Source organism: Pinus tabuliformis, chromosome 5_2, assembly GCF_031772625.1.
Source record: "Pinus tabuliformis cultivar Carrire ecotype Pingquan chromosome 5_2, CPIR1, whole genome shotgun sequence".
Lineage (NCBI taxonomy): Eukaryota > Viridiplantae > Streptophyta > Pinopsida > Pinales > Pinaceae > Pinus > Pinus tabuliformis.
The window spans coordinates 631,399,556-631,405,760 of record NC_142306.1 but is presented as its reverse complement, the minus strand read 5'-3'; the positions used below and the strand labels follow the sequence as shown (position 1 = coordinate 631,405,760).

The following is a 6,205-nucleotide window of genomic DNA, read 5'->3' as shown; positions in this document are numbered from 1 at the left end:
CAACATGATGGTATTAGGATGAGTTTTCAGGACAATATAGACATGACAAAATTATTGGACAAAGGAATATGAGTTTAGAGAGAGAGGAATGATAAATATGAATTTTGAAGAAGTATATGTAGGTTCTCTGAAGCAGAGATGTGTACATAAATAGGTTTTGTGAAGCAAACTCACGTATCCATAGGTTTTGTGAAGCAAAGTCGCATATACTTTTTGTGCCGTGGTATTATAAATAATAGAGGTCTTTGTGGTGGTATTGACCCATCATAATGAGTGTGGAAACGCATATTTTATCCCACCAAAGAATACCATCGATATTGTTAGTGTCCTATCTCTAGGGATATTGGTCATGTTAGTATTTTTATGTATCTAAGGTCAACTAATTGTAAATATTAGTCATAATCACCTCACTATTATTGTTCCAAGACATCTAGGTCTAGATTTTTTATCATGTAAAGGTTTTCATTTTGATTAAGAGTCCAATTCTGAAGTTATGTTTTTCCTTACAAAGGGAAATCATTGAAAGTCTTTGGTCACTTCGAAAAAGGTACATCTCTTTGGAGGAGCAGATGGTGTTGACTGTAATGTTCCACTATTAGGGCTAGTGGCTGTGAATGGTGTATGTATGGATGGAACTTTCACTTAATATATGTAAAAAAAACAACATGTTTCCATGCATATGTTGTTATTGTAGTTGGACTATTCTGGTTGCTTTAGCAATGTATGTTATTTAACTTTTGCATTTGTGTATGAACTACCTTTTATGAAATTGGATGAATCTCGTTTCAATCGTGTTGTTGGTTTAACCCATTACTTTCGATTACGAACTATTCTTCTTTCTAGCTTGTGATGTCATTCAACTAGTGTGTTCCTTTCAAGCTGCGTAGTATTATAGGTTTCTAAGGGGAAACTTTCTTTTCCCCTTGTGTGTTAAAACCCCTATGCATGTAACTTGACTTGATGCAAGGTCACACACTTGCTTCTAACAGCGATATCACACTTAGCTTTATGTGCTATCGCAGTAAATGCATTGCTTTACTACCCAATGTTGTGACTTCTACTCCATACGGTCTCGAGACTAGTTCGGACTTCTTACCAGGGAGGTCCCTAACATGTTGGCGGGTCTAGTACCATAAATATGTCCTAAACATATATGTAGTTATCATCCATTTAAGTTATGTGACTTCGCTAGTTTTATGACATGATGATCATGAATGTATTTTAGTCAATAAAAATGTGCATGCGTTCCTAGTCCATATCAAATTAATTATCCACTTTAAACCTCCACAAACATAAATTTTGTAAATATAGAAAGCATGCATATGATTTAGTGAATAAAAAATGTACATATATTCTAGTATTTGTATCAAATTTATTATCAACCATAACCTCCTTAAATATAAGTTTTGTAAACATCTTCATGTTTTAGATTTTCATATATAACTAGAACTTTTGTACTATAAATACATCCAAAGAGTTCATCAACTTTATATATACATCTTTATATACAGATAACAATTAAAAATCTAATCAACAAAATCCATAAATCTAATATACAGAATCCATAAATCTAATATACAGTAAAATCTTTTTTACACAGACAAATATTAAATATTAATTTGTAAATTAATATTATATTATTATTAATACTACATTATTATTTTTTATTTAATATTTTTTTAATGCTGGAATATATATATTTATTTTGAAAAAATTATATATTGAAGCTAATTTTTTTTTTTTATATATCCATCCTCTCTGAGTTCACGTGAATGAAATTTTATCTTTAACAATTTTACAATTTGAACCAATTTTACAATGAGGGAAAAAAAATATAAACCTTCTCAAAGTTGTAGGTAGAATATCTAGAGTATTTAAAATTAAATATTACAATGGCCTTAACGCTTCCACTCTTGAGAACTTCTTAAATGAAATAAGTTTACTTCAACCTCTACCATCTTCAAACATTCATCATCAAAATGTGAAAGCAGTTCCGACTCCGGTGAGTGCCACCATTACCTGAATACGAAATTTCACCTGACAGAACCAAGATAAAATGATTGAGCGATTTGACACCACAGAAATTTCGGATTGAAGAATCAAGATAAAAAGATTGCTGCCTTCTTTTATATTCAATCATGCTACCAAGCCGGTTGCCAAGAGCTTCGTCGTGGAGCACCGATTAAAAAAAATGAAATTCTGGTTATCTTGGTAAAGAAATCAATTTTTTGTCTTTTATTGAATTGAGGCTTCTGAGATCTATATCAGCTTTATGAGAGATTTTTCTGCGTAAATCACAAGATCTATCATTTGTCCACCCGTTTCGAACCAGCCAACCTGGTTCATTGTCAAGACAAGTTGAAGAACCAGATCCAACGGCTAGCTAGGCCAACCCCTACAATGGACTAGGGTCATAACCTGGAAAATAAATATATAAATAATATAATTTAATATGAAGTTAGTTAAAATATGGGACTAAATAAATATATAAATAATTTAATTTAATTAGTTGTTAAAAAGGATTAACAATTAAATAATACATAGAAACTATAACTATAAGAATAGAATGTATAATTAACTATAAATAGAGTCATTAACAAAAATAAATAAAGAATAAAATCCATGAATAACTATTTAAAGAGTTTAAAATTGGTCTTAAAAAAAAAAAACCTAACTTAAAATATATATATATATATATATATATATATATATATATATATATAACTCAATATTAGGTTAAAACTAAAAAAAATAATAATAAATAAATAAATAAATATTAGGTTAAAAAATAAATTAAAGAATTAACTCTAGAAACGAGGGGAAGGGAGGAAGAGGGGCAGAAAAGAAGCGACTAGGAAGAGAGAGCTGCGACCCAACATTTACTGATTTTCCAACCATCCTCTCTATTGAGATTGCTCGGCCTCTTTTCAATTTCGAGAGCTTCCCTAAATTTCCAATGATGGAACTGAGAAATCCTAGCAATGACATTAGACTCTTCAATACAAACATGATGATTGGTTTTTTCCGCATGCTCAGCTAAAGCCAAAGACTTTGATCTCCTATGCTTAAGGTCAGTTGCGTGTTCACTAATCTTTTGATTGATGGAGTGGCCCATCTCACCAATATAGGGGGTCCCATAGGAACAAGTGATAATATATACCCCTTTCATATCTTTAGGGTCGATAGGATCCTTTGCTGATCTGAGGGACATACGAATGGTGTTAAGGGGCCTAAAGGTTACAGGGATACTATGAATCTTGAGAATCCCTGCAATCTTATCAGTGGTTCCCTCAACAAACGGAAGATGGACATGTGGAATACGCTCCTCGGTTCCCTTTTAGTAAGAGAATTCCTAACAGCTTTTATGAAAGCCTTTTATGAATTCCTGCCTCTTGTTAGACATGTGCTTCGTATCAAATATATGGACAAAATCAGCTTGCTCGGCCATGGCCATAAACTATCCATCTGAGGAGAACCTGATGGATCTTATGGCAGCCATGTTGCCCTTGAGAACTTCAAGCGAGGTTGAAGTGTTTCTAACATCCCAGAGCCTGCATGTTGTGTCTTGGTTCCCAGTAGCAAATACTGTACCATCTAGATGCCAAGCAGACGCAAAGGAGTAATCGAGATGACCTTGAAGAGTTGCAACTACCTTTCCTGTTTGGCTTTCTAAAAGAAATCGCTCAATGCTGTCCCCAACGACAACAAAGAACTTGTTATCAGGACTTACAGAGGCACGATTAACAGCCCAAGGAAAGGAAAAGTGTTGAATCCGTGCGATTCCATTACTTAGATCAAATACCCGCACAAAACAATCATTACTTGTAGTGGTTAAATGAGTTGCACCACTAGGACTCTGGTAGATCTCTACCGAATTCGTATTGGCAATGTCGCCAATTCATTTTCAGAGATCTTCGAACAATAAATGACATCTTTTATACCCAAATACTTACAGATAATCTCTCCCCCATACCTGCCAACCACAAGTAAACTATCTTTGGCAGTCATGCTTGTAATCTGGACTTGTCTGAAACTAGCCACGGGAGTCCCTAGATGGCTTTCAGATGCAATGACTCAGCCCCTAATATTAAGAAATTTAGTTCCTCTATGACTTAGTGCAGATCAGTGGATAATAGAATAAGCCGATGAAAGATACACATCGTGCTTTGATGTTGCCCATACCAATTCCCTTAGCTGAAAGTGTGAATATGTACGTTTCATTATTTTCGTATTTCTCTTAAATTCTTAAAAAGTCCCCCCTTTTTGGATATTTACACAAATCTTATCTAGTTGATCCATGCCAAGTTGAGGTTGAGGAACATCCCTCGTATTTTCATACGCTTTCATCCTATATTCTCTGTATTTCTGCCTTGTCATGTTTGTCATCTGCTATTGAATTCCATGCATACCTTCTCCTCTTTTGACATCCGTAGCACACATGTTAGCCTCTACGAAATCTTCTTCAACATCAATCTCTGTATCGGTATCTTCATGAGAAGCAGCCATTACAATATCATCTTCAGTGTCTCTTGGAAATAATACTTAGAGGGGTGGGGGGGTGAATCAGTATTAGCAAATTACTAACTTTTTCATTGCAATAATTAGATTCATATACGCTACTTAAGTTAAGTGAACTCTCGTGTACATGCAACTGTGATTAATGCAACTATCGTATATCCAGTAAACTTATGATTTAGTTAATTCATCATATGTTGATCTTTCATCAGTGCATTAGAACTTCATTAACCATATAAATAGTAACGAGGTGTAATAAAAAAAGAACAGATCATCACACATAAGAACACACATGAACACTATGATATCAGGTGGAAACCCAATGAGGGACAAAAACCACTTGTTGTCATCTTTCTTTAATAAGAAAAACCTGTTTACATTCTTGTACTGGTGTAGACTCATACCAGTACACAAGCACCCACCTCTAGAAGGCTACAACCTTCTCTCATTCTCCAGCTACTACTAGAAGGGAGCTACAACCCCCTGACTTTTGTACTAGCCGATATGTTTACTAGTACGTAGGCGCTGGCCTATTGAAGGCTACAACATTCACTCGTTTTCCAGCTAGTACTAGAAGGGAGCTACAACCCCCTGGCTCTTGTACTGGCTGATATGTTTACCAGTACGTAGGCGCCGGCCTACAGAAGGCCATGACCTTCTGTCTTCCTCCAGGGACCACGTTTCATAAATTTTCAGACAAGATACTCCTAGATCACAACACCATAATCTGAAGGCCACATTTCATCCAATTTTGATACTAGACCCATCAACAACATTGAAGCACAAAATCAATCACCAATGCAATACAACCATCAACTACACCTACATTATCAACCTCTGAATCACCCAACATTGAATCAATGAAATCCTATCAACAAAACACACTCATCAAAACATAGAACTCTATAGCAACAACCATATCCAACTGCAACTTTAAATATCATACTTCATACTATATACGCTACTTTGATGAGCTGAACTGGCATGTATACGCGCTTTTACCAAAGCAAACCCATGTACAGATCTACAAATATTTACTCGTAACTTTGCAGCTATTCAAGACATCAGTTATACCCAGATCATAACATTTATACAATAAAACATGCACCAATAATTCAGATCTAGTCTATCCATGATCAAACCACATAATGATAATACATTCCAAGCCTTATGATTCCGATCCATCATTCATCATCATCCACATAGGTGCATCCTTGGTTCAGATCAAGCAAAGCATCACAAACCCATAACCAGCATACTAGATTTCACACTTCATCAGATATTCAATACTTGCTCTACTTGCACACCTTGGCCTAGTGATTTTCTCTTCCTTATATAGGTTTAGGCCTCTCTCAATACCATGATCTAAAACCACGTAGCATCAATACCTTGGCCCCAATACCTGAGGTCAATACCTCGGACCAAATACCATGGACCAATACCATGGATCAAAATAGCATGGACCAAATACCATGGACCAAAACTTAGTTTCCAACATGTACGTGCCTTTCCTTCTGTGAAAGTACGTGTGTATATTATATGCTCCTTGTGGTCTGCTAACCCGTGTGTATACTCTCCTTTGTCATGGTGATTGACCTACTACACTAAGATCTGTCATCTGAGTGAGTTGCCATCAAGGAAAACACTTGTATCATACATGTATCATAATGCCAACAATACCCCCCTTTGG

General features: G+C 35.3%; 1 pseudogene; it reads right to left on the bottom strand.

The window, feature by feature from the left end:
- Window positions 1-3,352: 3,352 nt before the first annotated feature.
- LOC149160625 (putative WD repeat-containing protein C2A9.03) lies at window positions 3,353-4,377 on the bottom strand (annotated as a pseudogene).
- Window positions 4,378-6,205: the final 1,828 nt, after the last annotated feature.